Raw genomic sequence first — 15,318 nt, 5'->3', positions numbered from 1 at the left:
GAAAATGCCTTTATTGGAGACCTACAGTGAATACTCCCCCTTCAATGTTGTTTCAAAAAAAATAAAATAAAATAAAACAGGCTTCGGCCATGTCCTCAGCCTTCTGTGAGACAAGGTCTTTGGGGCTGCTTCCTGGCCATCCATGTCTACGAGGTGAGCCGGGTCTGAGCCGAAGGGGCTCTCCCGCAGCTGCTGGCCTCACATGCTGAGGGTTTTTCCTACTTCTTCTGTCTTCCTTTTGCTAGATTTGCCCTCTTGAGCCATTCACTGACTGGGTTTGATTTCCCAAGACTCTGTTCTTTCATCATAAATATACATGTATATATGAATGTGTCTATGTCTTATGTATATGTATATATACACACATAACAGAAATAAGTGCTTCTGGCCAAAAAGATGTGACAGGTTGGGGTCCTGATTTTTTATTTTGCTTTATTTTTGTAGACCAATATACAGGTGGCTGGACGTGAGGTGGTCCTCATTAGGTATTCACTGTGCCCAGAGCAGGAAGTACACGATGCCTTTCCCCTCCTTGCCAGCATAAGCCTTGAAACTTGCGGCGAACTCCTCGACCAGCGAGAAAGAACGACCACGACACGAGGATTCTTCTCAGATCACGCTTTACTGGAGTGCACTTGGTTGAGAGATAACATGAAGCGAAGGGGCCCAAGAGCACTAAGGCAGCTGCTTATATATGGAGTTGGCACATGGGTTGCCCTGTGATTGGTTGCCACCATCAGCTGACACCAGACTGCATCGAGATAGGCCCAGGGACCCCCCATTCACCACGCATGCGGGGAGCGGGGGACAGAGCTCTCAAAGGCATCGCCAAATATGGAGTATAACCGGCAAGACAGGATGTGGTGCCATCTTGCAATGGTGATCCTGTCTGGCTCCCTGCAGAAACTAAATCTTGGTTCCGGAGCATCCACTATCCTGACCTCAACTGGGATTTATCTTTTTTGTCAGATTCCAATACCAACCCATAATCTTCATTCTAGAGTTAGAATTTTCCCAGCTTTAGAGATGTAATCAGGCATATACGCCTGGTCTTACTACATTCATACTAAAGTATTTCAGCCAACGGCTTTGATCAAACACATACATAACGGAACGTGGGGTACAGAAAATAGTGTTGATAAACCATAGCTACCATCCCACTGTCTGCTTTTGTAGTAAATCTGATTTTTGGTGCCGGTTTGTGAAACAACTTCAGTATTCTAATGCTCTGTGGGCGTTAGAGCCACAAAGAGGGCTCAAGTGTGGCTCAGTGTAGGTTCCTGGAACATGTGCAAGACCACACCCCCCATTCAATCCGCAGCAATGAGGAATAGCAGCAGACAGAAATGAGAAGAATTGCGGCGCAGTTTTTTGGCGTATATTTGTCAGGCCAGCACCCAGCACCCTGCACCCTGAGGCAGGAGAATCATGAGTTTGAGGCCAAAACCAAAAACAATCTAAAAGAAAGAATTGTTGAGGAGATTTTTGGCCTGTAGGGAGTAGGGAGTGACCTTTGTCAGGCCAGAGGTGGAAGAATGTGTATGCGTGTGTGTATGTGTGTGTGTGTGTGAGAGAGAGAGAGAGGGGAGGAGGATTGGGGGGGGGGTAACAAGACCATTTTTTATTTCCCTTTCCCTGAGCCGAGAAACTGTTACATCTATACATGCAGGGCCTTTGCCTTTCTAAGGAAATTCTATGTCACTATTGCTAGGCCAAGGTGTCAAAAGCAGCTTTCCCTGTTAAACAGAGCGGGAGCTCTAACTGTGGTTCAGTGGGGTGCAATGCTTGCCCAGGTTCCAGCCCCAGCACCATATGGAGTAAACAAGAAGAGAGAAGAGCGAGGGTCTAGAGCAGTGGCTTCAGCCTTCCTAACGCTGCGACCGTGTAACACAGTTCCTCATGTCATGGTGACCTCAATCCTAAAACTATTTTGCTGTTACTTTGTAACTGTAGCTTTGCTCCTGTTATGGATCAGACTGTAAATATCTGTCCTTTCCGGTGGTCTTCGGCTACTCCCGTGAACGGGTCATTGCACCCCCAGGTTGAGAATGAGAACTCTGGCTCTACAGCAGCTGGCAATATTGAAGCTCCTCAGGCTGCCTAGTCACGTGTGTTGCTAAAATTCCTTCCCTGGGAAGTAACACCTTCCTGCCTCTCGAAGGTCCCAACGACAAGCCAAGATACCATGCCACCAAAGTTCACACGGGGCACCGGTGAGTTTATCGGGCTTGCTAACAGCATAGACAAGGGGTTACTTACAGGACGTGCATTCTTTCCACCCCAAAAGGCTGGGCTGGAAAGTCTTTACCCAGCAGGTTTTCCCATAGCCTAATAGATGGAGTTTCCTCTACCCCACCTTGCCCCTCCCGCCCCTCTCAGAGGCCACCTGCACTTAGGGCAGAATTGCATAAAACACACGTACAGATTGACTGGATGTTCAGGTCAGGGTCCTGGAGCCTTCCCACATTTCCTTCTAGGAGCGGCATCAACAGAACGAGCCCAGCAGGCATGGATGACCTTTGGCGTGTGACCACAGTTGGACTCTGAAGGACGGTAGTAGTAACTTGGCTTGAATGAGTCCTGTACAATAACACGGTTGAGATGTTTAAGGTGAAAACAGCAAGACAAACCCCTAAAAGAAAGGTGTGAGGTTTGGGTAACACATAATCTCTGTATGCTCTGTGCAGGCACACAATGCTCATGCTTGGGCATTCAATGAGGTAATTAATAGTGTGCAAAGTAATTTCCCCAGCTCCTTTCAACGGCAGCTACTTTCATACCCTAGCCTAACACTTGCTGGGAGCTGGCCTCGCAGCCAGTCTGGTAATAGAGCTGGGAAATGTTCAAGTCTAGAAAATTAGCAGGAGATGGGGGTAGGGGATCAGGACAGCCTTAAGAGGCTGGGTAACGTGCTATTTTAATATTTCCAATGATACAGAAATATTTCCACATAAACATCCCCCCTCCCCCACTTTCCTTCTGTTTTGTGAAGTCTTTGTCCACAGTGAAGTTTCAGCTGCCCCAGGTAAGGCTCCTTTGACCAGCACATCTGATTGCTCTGACTACCGTGACTCTCCTATTGTGTCAGCTGTATAGGGAAGCTTGGCAGCCGCACACTCAAGAGCCGCAGAACCGAGCAGTCCTGTGTGTGTGATCTGGGAGGTGCAGCCGATGCCAGGGCTTACTTAGCCCGCTCTCAGCTCACTCAAGAGCAGTCCTGTGGATTTTCGTTCTTGTGGGCATCATGCTCCTATGTCTGAGGGTGTGGGAACCATTCCAAACTCAGTTGACACAGCAGCTGTCTTTCCTCCGTCCTTTTAAAAACCCGGGGAAAGACATTTGGAGGAACTCATCTTCTAAGGAAGGGAAGGGGCAGGAGATAATTCCCCCATCATTCTTCCGTGTTGACGGCAGCAACCGACGACTGAGCCTCTCTCCGAGACAAACGTCCTTTGTTGAAGAGCGCCAACTTGCCTAAGGTCATGCTCACATCACCACGGGCAGCCGCATCTAACGGCTGGAACGGCTGGCTGATGTAGGGTTAAAAAGGCCTGGTTCTTTCATCCAATTTGGACCGCCTCTGAGCCATCCCAGGCCCAGAGCTCTCTGAAAGATCAGCTAAGGCCATGGCCTCGACTGCACTGAAGCTCAGTTTCTCTCTGCAGTTAATCACCCTCAGGTGTTTACGTCGAATGGTTCCCCAGCAAACTTCCTCCCTATATACCCTGCGTGCCAGAAACTACCCACAAGCCTCCATTTCCTGGACCAGTTGAGTTCTGGCTGTGTGTGGTAGAGGAGAGACTCTTCCTTCCCTTTTGCCAGTGATAGTCTTCAGGAGAATCTTACGACTCTGGTGCCAGCCGAAGACATGGGAAGAAATGTGTGATAGGGAACACGTATAGGTTTCCGAGGTTATAAAAAAGGCAGGGAAGAAAGACATCCTGTCCTGCTGGGTGTTGGCTGAGAACGAGAGGCCTGAGCAGCTGTAGGAAGTGAGCAGTGTGGGAAGAATACAAGGCCAAGAGAACTGCAGAGAAATGGTGCTGTACCCGAGTTACCGTACGCCAGGCCGTACGGTAGTAGTTGAAGATGGGTAATATTCACTTATGCTGTGGAACATTTGTTTAATGATGCAGAGATGTGTTGCATTCTTTTCTGTTGCATTTGTTTAACTCTGTAAAGGGGTGTGACTTTGCCTGTCTAAAACTCCTGATTGGTCTAATAAAGAGCTGAATGGCCAATAGCTAGGCAGGAGAGGGAGGTGGGGCTGGCAGGCTGAGAGAATAAATGGGGGGGGGGGATCTAGGCTCAAGAGAAAAGAGCAAGAAAAGGAGAGAAAGACGCCAGGGGCCAGTCACACAATCAGCCATGGAGCCAGCAGGAAAGAAAGGCATATAGAATAGTGAAAGACAGCTATTTTGCCCCGAGGCGAAAGGTAGATGGGAATCATTTAAGTTACGAAAAGCTGGCTAGAAACAAGCCTCACTAAAGCCGGGCATTCATTAGTAAGACTAGGTCTCCCTGTGTTTATTTGGGAGTTGGGTGGCAGGCCCCCAAAGAATATCCAACTACACTACCCTGCCTCCAGCTTCTGTTCTGCGGATAATCTCCCCCTTGACAGCACAGAAGGGATTTGTCATGCAAATGCTCAAAGACAGAATTGCTCTTAGAGTTTGCAGCTTGTGTTCCAGCTCCCAGCAGCCGGGCCTGTTGCTGCCGGATGAAAAACCTGGCTGTCAGTACCCTTTTCCTTGTGTTTCCTGAAGACCCACACTCTTTCCTGACTTTTGATGGCCAGCCTTGTGTCTTTTATAGTTAGCAAAACCATGCTTCCTTTTTTTCCCCCTGTAGAATTATGGTAGGAAGTCTAGAGACCCGAACTTGCACAATGACGTGTGTACTGACTGGCTAGGTGGGACACTGACTCAGAAGGAAATGGGATGAAGAAAGGCCTTCTGCATGGAGAGGAATGGGGGGCTCGATAGGATGCAATCTACCCTCTCTGAAAATGTTAGCTCACAGCTGCCCTGGAGGATCCCTCCCTCCCCCATCTAATGGCATTTTCCCCATTCTTATTCCACAGAATAATTTACAAACAATAAAATGTGTTTGTCATGCATACAGTCAACTAAACTTTTTTTGGTTTTATTGAGCTATACATTTTTCTCCCCTCCCCTCCCTTTCTCCCCTTTCCCCTTTTACCTTCTTCTGTGATCCCCATGCTCTCAATTTACTCAGGAGATCTTATCTTTTTCACCTTCCTGTGTAGATCCATGTATGTCTCTCTTAGGGTCCTCTTTGTTGTCTAGGTTCTCTGGGATTGTGAATTGCAAGCTGGTTTTTCTTTGCTTTATGTCTAAAAGCCACTTATGAATGCGTATCATATTGGTCTTTCTGAGTCTGGGTTATCCCACTCAGGATGTTTTTTTTCTAGATCCATCTATTTGCCTACAAATTTAAAGATGTCATTATTATTTTTTATTATTATTATTATTATTACTGCTCAGTAAATGTACCATTGTGTAAATGTACCACATTTTCTTTTTCTATTACTTCGATTGAGGGACATCTAGGTTGTTTCCAGATTCTGGCTATTTTGAATAATGCTGCTATGACCATAGTTGAGCAAATGTCCTTGTGGTGTGAGTGTGTATCCTTTGGGTATATGCCCAAGAGTGGGATTGCTGGGTCTTCAGGTAGATTGATTGCTAAATTTCTGAGAAATTGCTGTACTGATTTCCATAGCTGCTGTGCAAGTTTCCATTCCTACCAGCAATGGAGGAGTGTTCCCCTTACTCCACATCTTCTCCAGCATAAGCTGTCATCAGTGTTTTCGATCTTGTTTATTCTGACAGATGTAAGATGGAATATCAGAGTTGTTTTGATTTGCATATCTCTGATGTCTAAGGATGTTGAGCATTTCCTTAAGTGTCTTTCAGCTCTTTGAGATCCATCTGTTGAGAGTTTTCTGTTGAAGTCTATACTCCGTTTTTTTTTTTCTTTTAAATTGGATTATGTGTTCTTTTGATGTCAAGTTTCTTTAGTTCTTTGTATGTTTTGGATATCAGTCCTCTGTCTAATGTGGGGTTGGTGAAAAACTTTTTCCAATCTGTAGGCTGCCATTTTGTCTTGTTGACTGTGTCCTCTGCTTTACAGAAGCCTCTCAGGAGGACCCGTTTATTAATTGTTTCTCTCAGTGTCTGCTATTGGGTTTAGTTATATTTAGGAAGTGGTCTCCTGTGCCAATGCATTTAAGGCTACTTCCCAATTTCTTTTCTATGAGGTTTAGTGTGGTTGAGGTCTTTGATCGATTTGGACTTGAGTTTTGTGCATGGTGATAGATATGGGTCTATTTTCATTCTTCTACATGTTGATATCCAGCACCATTTGTTGAATGTTTTCCTGTTTGCATTTTATATTTTTAGCTTCTTTGTCATGAATCAGGTGTTCGTAGGACAGTGAACTAATTTAAAGGGCTATTGTTTTTAATGGGAAAAGAAAAGGCACAGCCAGGAAGCACGTGATTGTATGTTGTGACAAACGTGTGTTCCCATGCAGTGGAGACAGCATTGCTTACAGACCAGGATCCTCCACCCCCTTTCTTCTTTCCAGTTGATTCTGTTCTTATTCCAGAGGCCACTAGTGTTGAACTGAACACGTGGGTCTCATGCTGGCTTCTTTCACGCGTCACTGTGGCTTGAACATGTGCATTATCATACTTCTAAGACTATTCGAGGGGTTCACTGCTCTCCCATCTCCCGACTACTGTCACACTTCAGGAATCTGTCCCATCTCCCCAAGTTTTGCTGTGAGACAAACTGAAATTCAAACATGAATTTCAAAAGCCATGGGATCCTCATGACTAATACAGGTGGTTCCTCTGAGGGATTGCCTATCGGCTTCCCATTCGACACAGTGCTGAAACTGCTGGAACAAGAACAGAACGACACCTCCCCCGTGGGTCCAAGACAAACGTTGAGATGGCCTACCATTGGATTCGAAGATACCTCCTGTAGTTTATCCTTGTGAGGATGGTCCCATGACCAAGGCAATGGAAACACTAAACACCAAGTGGTGCCTAGTCACAAATAATGTCATTTTTTTCTTGGAACCCTTTGAGATAGGTGTATTACCATTCCCATGAGAAACACACTGAATTTCCCAAAGTGGGATTTGAGCCTGGAATCATGATTTTTCACTTGTAGCAGCCAAGACTTGGGCCACTGTGTGTGAGCTGGCTCATGCCCTATGGTGGTTGGACCTCACGATCATATCCACTAATGTATTGCTCTGACTTGCAGCCAGACACTCTTTCTTCAAAAGGGCCAATTAGAATTGACCGGTTTGTATTTTCCAGAAGTCCCCTTTCCTCTTAGCCAGGCAGCTTTGGTGTTTGATGAAGGCCAGCGGGGGTTTTGCTGTCCCCCTTGGAAATGGCTGTTTGTGCCTGTTGTGTTTACACTCGAGATGGTTTCTGGACCCTGTGGGAGCTTTGCGAGGGATGCTGCCAGCAATCAGGCATTAAGCTCTCTAGCGGGCTTATGCTCCAATAATCATATTAGCAGTGCTGTCTCATGCTCCATCCTGTGATTTTAGGCCTCTCCTCTTGAACATAATGTTTCAGCTTGATCATTAAGACTGTGATTTTGCATTTTCTCCTTACTGAATGTTCCATTTCCCAAACATGATGACCCTGAGAGAGACAGCCAGTTAGTCACACCCCTGCAAATGGCTGACATTGGGCACCGTCACAATGTCTTGTACAGGTCAGACTTCACAGACCTGGGGCCTCCGAGGTGTTCCACCATCAGGACTGTGTGCTATGGAGTCCCCTGGCAATCATGACATTTGTTCCTAGCATCTGCATCTGCTGACAGGGCTGTTTTCCTCTGGTGCAAGCCACTCTGGGAGCAAGTCATGTGCTTTAAGGCCAGGGGATTTTAGTCTGTGACTTGCTTGTCTATCAAGCAAAAATCCTAAGTAGGCATTATGGTGTACAGGAAATGTGTGCAGAATCCTTTTAGGTTTCTTCAACCAAAAACGTGACAGGAAAGCCAGATATGAGAAGCACAGTGTAAGATGTCCCGATTCGCCCTGGGACCCAAGCTGTAAGTCCTGAGAGGGGCCAGGGACCCACAAATAGCCATAGGCTGAGTGAAACCCATGGCCTAAGATCTTTCTGTAGACCCTAGTCACACTGTGGTCACAAAGGAGCGGGCCCATTTACAAACGTTCTCTTCAGGCAGGGTGAAGAATCTGGGCACCTTCCATACCACCCTCTCCAGGAACCTTCCCCGGCTTCCCCAACCCTGGCTCCCCCAATCCCGGCTAATTGTTCCTTTTCTGATCTCAGAGCTCCTATTGTAGGCACCTAACAATTTAGCACTTAATCGGGCCCAGCTGTGCATTCCTCTCTAATTGTTTTGGATGTGTTTGTCTGCCTCTGAAGCAAAATTATAACCTCCTCTGGGGCAGAGACTCATGATCTTTTGAAGGCGATGGGAGAGCCGTGGGTGGACCTGGAGGCACATTGGGGGTTGGGAACGAGGAAGCTCTCTCCACTGTGGAACAAAGTTTACAGTGTGGAACGAGAGACAGGTGTATTTTAATGCCCCAATCTTATAGACAGTAAAACTAAGGCTAAGAAGGTAACACATGTCTGGAAGAGGTAACAGACAGAGGTAGGATAAGCTTAGTATTTGCGAGTCACATGTATGGATACCTTGCGCATGGATACATTCCCCTGATGAAACCTTGGGAAGGAAAAGGAAGGGATGGGAACATGGCTCTGGTTTGCAGAGATTCAAAAAGAAACAATGGAGGCAAAATCCACTTGGTTTTCATTCTTTTCGTCTCCATTCCCTCAGGGATTAGCCCTCCAGCACGCCAGTAAGTGCTCTGCTCTTTCTGCAGCGGACTTACTCTGCTACTAAGTAGCGGAGCTCAAATCCTTCCGCATGGTCCCAGGAAACTGCACTCAGCAAGCGGATCGAAGGCTGGTTCATCAGGCACGTGCTGGTCTCTCCGAGTCCGTGCCCCCATCCCCAACAGCAACTGCTACTCAGAATCCAACACCTACTTTGCTCTCCATGCAAGGCTGGGAGGTGTTGTGTGATGTTTTACTCTTTTCTGTTTTTGAGGGGCCCACCACCCAGCTCCCCACTTATTCTTAGTTATTAATGTTTGGCATGAGCTTGGCTTGTTTCTTGACAACTTTTCTTAACTTAAATTATCCCAACTACCTTTTGCCTCTGGGCTTTTATCTTGATTTCGGTATACCTTTCTTTACTTTTTTCTCCACGGCTTGCTGTGTTGCTAGCTGGATGGCTGGCCCCTGATGTCCTCGTCTCCTTTTTCTCTTGCTCCTTTCTCCTCTTTGCTTCTCCTTCTATTTATACTCTCTGCCTGCCAGGCCTGCCTATCATTGCTCCTGCCTTGCTATTGGCCATTTAGCGCTCTATTAAACCATCAGGTGTTTTAGACAGGCAAAGAATCACAGCTTCACAGAATTAAATGTGGCATAAACAAAAGCAACACACCTTAAAATAATATTTCAACATTTTCCCTGTTTTTCTTTCTAGACAAAATTTTAACTTTAACAAAAGTAAGACTGTATACAATAAGAACAATCATCAAATAAAGATTATATTCACAGTGTACTGAATTCCAATTCATTTGTGTCTAGTAAATTTAAAGAAAATACTCCATAATCTATCCTGGTTTAGTAAGTCCAAGATGTGTACCTAACTTACTTTATATCATATCTAAGAAAAACTGCAGCTATAACTATCTAGTCTTCAACTCCATCAAAGACACCAGCAGGATATAATATTATTTAAATAAACAAAAAGTGCATTGCAAACAACTTTTAAATACTCTAGAAATGACAGAGACATCTGACTGCCTGGACAGTCACTCACAGTTCCTTTGCAATATTGGGTCATCTATCTTCAGCCTACAGGCCCACAGTATCTGGCAGACTTTTCATGAAGTAGGAAATTTGAAATACTGTCTCGCTTATATTGGCAGTTTGTCAGTCACTTTCCTCTGTGTCCTGCAGAATGCCTGGCAGTTTCTTCTGTGAAGCAGCAACCCTGAATGACTATCCTACCTTATTTTGGCAAAGTTTGCAGCAGTCACTTTCCGGTGGGTCCTGCATGTCCAGTCTGCACAGCACATAGTCAGCAGTCAAAGACAAGAGCAGTTCCTTTGCTCAGTGGCTAACCTTGCCACAGTGAAACCAAACTCCATAAGGAGTTTCTTCAATGCTCGTATCTTCTCTGAAGTAAATTGGTGTTGCCAGGAGCAGATGCCTCATTATCATGACAAATTTTAAATTAACAAAACATTTTAAATGCCATATTCTATAGGTCTTTGGAGTATTTGAAAGCCATGTATCTATCTAAAATATACCTATATGTGATTGGGAAAACATACTTAGCATATCTACAAATTTGATTGTTATAGATGAATAACTACTGACCTGTGTTTCTTGATTATACTATACAGTTCATAATGATAGTTTTCAAAAACAAGAATTTTACGTTACATTTTAAAATGAATTGCATAGGTACAACACCTTAAACAAGAGCAAAAACATATATACAATATGTTGTAGCAAAAAAATCTTAAATTGGTATCAATATACAAAATCCTTTGAACAAGAGTAGAAACATATATACAGTGTGTTGTAACAAAAATTACCTTAAATTTCTATTAATAAACAAAAGCCTTTTAAACAAGAGTAAAAACATAAATATAGTGTAACAAAATTGACTTTGAATTTGTACCCATATACCAAAGTCCAAGCCAATGAAAAATATCTGAGGTTAATAGTTGTCTTTTTATCCTGGCATTCCTATAGTTCTATATTGCCAAATTATACAGCATCCATGACCCTCAAAATAACCGAAGACCACCCACACCCCCTTTTCTCTTGGGAATGTGGGTGTTGTGTTCTCTAGTCTGCTTCCTGCTGAATGTGGGCAAAGTATTTTTAGGGCCCCAGGGAGAAAATCTGAGAAATTAGCCAAGTCCTAGGAAGACCAGTTATAGCCTTTACTGATACCACCTGTCAAGACTCAGGAGGTCTCCCCTGATCAGACCAGATCCAAGTCAACCTTGTATGAATCCACAGCCTCTTTTTGTTTCCTGTGGAAACAAAAGCAAAACCTCTTCTCCAAAGCAGTTTTGAATTCCATTTGTCAAATACAGTTCATGACCTTTTTAAAGTTAAGGGATTCTTAAAGTGTCTAGGCTGGTTTATATCCACAGCCCCTTTCACTCCTGGTCTCTCAGCAGCTCTCCTTTGCTTTTCAGCAGTCAAAAGATTCAAAACCAACACAATCCTATTCAGGATCCAGACTCCCTGTGCATTTCCCAACTTTAGGTAGCCTTTCTTTCTTTTACATTACTTTTACTGTCTCTTTAAAGACTTCATTATTTTTAATCTGTTTCTTTCTATGACTGCCTATTCCCGTTTTCTTTCTTAACCCTACACACGTTGTAAACACACTGGAACCTGTTTAGAGGATTCTTTCCTGTCTGGACCTCTTCTGTTGCGTATTTTTAACCTCTTTTGATCACACTAGCAAACTTTAGACTGTCCAGCTGTTCCTGGATCCTCCGTGTGCTCTAGCAGCTGGCTCTGCCTGCTCTCAGGTTGGGTCCTGAAAGCTAAGCCCAAAGCTTGCAGACAGGTCGGACGAACCTGACTAGGACCTGCATTCGAATGCTGATGCTCCCGCCGTGACAGGCATTTCTACTTTGTTTTTTTATTCCTACTTAAGGTACTGGCTGCTCAAGGGATCACCAGTACCAATTCTTAAAGGAGCTGGGTTTTTTTTTTTTTCAGCTTTCTCAGGCTCTAGATGGATATCTGAGCTCCATGTTGGATGCCAAAATGTTGTGTGATGTTTTATTCTTTTGGTTCTTTGAGAGGCCCACCACCCAGCTTCCAAATAAATCACATACAGCAGCTTTTTCTTAGTTATGAATGTCTAGCCTTAGCTTGGCTTGTTTCTTGCCAGCTTTTCTTAAATTATCCTGACTACCTTTTGCCACTGGGATTTTACCTTTCTCTATTTCTATATACCTTTCTTTACTTCTTACTCTGTGGCTTGCTGTGTAGCTGGGTGGCTGGCCCCTGATGTCCTCCTTTTCTTTTCTCTCATTACCCTTCCTCTTTCTCGTTTCTCCTTCTGTTTACAGTCTCTGCCTGCCAGCCCCACCTATCCTTACTCCTACCTTGCTATTGGCCACTTAGCTCTTTATTAGACCATCAGGTGTTTTAGACAGGCAAAGTAATAGCTTCACAGAGTTAAATAAGTAAATGCAACATAAATGAAAATAACACACCTTAACATTATATTCCCCAACAGGGAGGGGAGGCTGCTGACTCTCACCCATGTTTTCCAAGGGTCCAGAGGCGAGGATGAACCTTCCTTCTCCCTGATCACCCTCCTGACTCCTGCACACACTCCTTTAGGAAGAATGACATCCAGCTATCCCTTCCCCTTTCTGATGCTCCCCGTTTTCTGATCTCCAGGCCCCTGACTTTCTTAGAACTTTAGCTCCTGGCCCAATGTCTTCACAAAGCGTTCCTTATTCCTGCCCACATCTTGGATTGCTTCACTCATGCCAAGGGCCCATCCATTAACCTTACCATTTAATGTAGAAGGAGCTGCGGGTTGTGTTCCTGCTATCCGGCTCCCTGCCGCCTGGCTTAGCCCCGGGATAACAACAAACAAACTGTATTCTTTTAACACTGCCTGGCCCATTATATCTATCCTCTTCTTGGCTAACTCTCATATTTTGCTTAACCCATATTTAGTAATCTGTGTCCCAGTGTCTTTAACAGGAAAGATTCAGCATGTCTGACCTCATGCTTGCTCCATTGCGTCTGACCAGAAAGGAGTGGCATGGTGTCTGGCTCACTTCCTCCCAGCATTCTGTTCTGTCTACTCCACCCACCTAAGGGCTGGCCTATCAAATGGGCCAAGGCAGTTTCTTTATTGACCAATGACCTTCCTCCATCAATTTAATTTCGTGACCTTGGTATCAATATTCCTAGGGCATTCATCTCTACTCTCCTCTACCACTTTCTGCCTTACCCATGGCCCCAAAGTTCACCTCTGAATATCCAGATCTCATGGCCAACCCCCTCCCCTCTCCTTCCTACACGACCGGAGCTGACTGGTCTCTTGCCCTTTCTCTCTGATCATGTATCACCATGGACCAGGCTCTCACTCCTCTCTTCCTCTGCTCTAACAATTCCCTCACCTGAGTTTGGACCAGACCAGGCAGCTGAGCTGCTGGAGGAAACCACAAAGGAGGGCCACAGGCACCAACTTCAAATGGATGGTCATGCTGACTTTTCTTGATGTTTGATTGTTCTGACCCTCCCAAGCCCTCTGATAACTGGGCCAAACTCTCCCCCTCTCTTCAAATCTCACACCAGCCCTTGCCTTGTCTCCAGCTTCCCTGGCATCAGGTGCAAAGGTTTTACAGCAAGCCCCTTCCTGTTGTCATAGATGAGACCCCACCCATGAGTGCAGCCTTTCCTCCTAAACCCTGGCTCCATCTTCCGCCTTGGTACAGGACCTTTGCTGTCCACTGTCTTTCCCTTGCTCGGACTTCCTCTTCTCTGTGGGCTCCTTCCCGTCTGCATTTACAAACTCTCAAGTTACTTTACCTTACAAACAAGGATGAACATATAAGTCCCCGCCCATGGCTGACATAACATTCCTCTCTGGCATGTTTAAAAAGATTTAGTAGCCGGGCGGTGGTGGCGCACGCCTTTAATCCCAGCACTCGGGAGGCAGAGGCAGGCGGATCTCTGTGAGTTCGAGGCCAGCCTGGTCTACAGAGCTAGTTCCAGGACAGGAACCAAAAAGCTACGGAGAAACCCTGTCTCGAAAAAAAAAAAAAGAATCAAAAAGATTTAGTATATGAGGGTTTTGCTTGAATGTATGTCCGTGTAGCATATGTGTGCCTGGTATCCGTGGAGGTCAGAAGAGGGCGTTGGACACCCTGGAACTGGAGTTAGGGACAGTTGTGAACCATCATGTGGGAGCTGGGAATTGACCCTGGGTCCTCCACAAGAGCAACCATACTGAGCCACCTCTCCAGGCCTCTCCAGGCCTCTGACTACTGCTGACTCTTCACAGTCAATTCTAGAGTTCTAGGCACACTTGGTACCTGCCTCTAAAATAAATAAATAATAAAAATAATTTGAGGGGGGGAATTGCTCTTATTTGTGTTTTTTTTTTCATTTTTTTTAAAATTAAAATCTAATTACATCATTCTCCCCCCCCCCCCATTAGTGCTTCTCTTTATCTCTCATTTCCTCCTTAGGCCATTCTTCGCTCTACTAGTCATGATCTGCAAAAGTCCCAACAACGTCCAAGCCTCTAAACCAAGTGTGTATCGATTCTCATGTCATTTGGGTTTCTCTGCCGTTTTAAGAGTTGTTAACTCCTGTTCCCCCCAACCCCGCTGAGTCTGCTTGCTCTACTGACTGTGACGCCCCCCTCCCCAAGCTCCTACCTTTCTCCCTGCCTCCCTCAACTGCTCTTTCCGACCACGGGCGCGGACTTTGTCCATGCCTAAGGTCAGAGTTGTCAGGAAGCGTCTCAGGACCCCTCTTGGTCTAGCTCTACGTTCTCTTAGACTACCTCGTGTATTTCAGGCTACAGTTGTGAAGGCCCACGGATGTGAGCCTGTTCCACCTGGACTGGAGGTCAGAGAGCTTGAGTTTAGTTTTGCTCTTTTAAAGTTGCTGACAACAGGTGTGGCTACAAACAAGAGATTCTGACCTAGGGTGTGGGTAACTCGTATTTTGGGTATAGAGGTGGATACACTCCACCTAAACCAAGGGTCGGAGTATTCAGTCTATTCCTTATGGCATGTTAATGAAGTCTGTTGCATCCCTCTCCCCCTTCAGAATGAAGTATATAAGCGTGTGGAAAATAAATGTGGAGGGATTTTGGATTCAGTATTCACTGAACGTGCCTTCCAATGCTGTTCTGTGTTTCTGCCTCTGATGCTCTCATATCTCTGTCCTTTTGGCTTAATAATTCTAACCCTCATGCTTTTCCCCTGGAACGTATGAGTTTCCTTGAGGCTGCTCTTCAACATACAGCGACACCAGCTACTCCAACACAAGCTGCCCTGACCAAGTGAGACTCCCCAATTCAGAAAATGGCCGTCCATCTGGATGAAGCAGCACCACTTAGTTTCCCGAGTCCTCCAGATCTGAGCAGTTGCCCCGAGTCCTCCAGATCTGAGCAGCTGTCCCCGTCCTCCAGATCTGAGCAG

Source organism: Microtus ochrogaster, unplaced genomic scaffold, assembly GCF_000317375.1.
Source record: "Microtus ochrogaster isolate Prairie Vole_2 unplaced genomic scaffold, MicOch1.0 UNK9, whole genome shotgun sequence".
In the NCBI taxonomy this organism is placed as follows: domain Eukaryota; kingdom Metazoa; phylum Chordata; class Mammalia; order Rodentia; family Cricetidae; genus Microtus; species Microtus ochrogaster.
Note: the sequence above shows the minus strand (reverse complement) of the source record.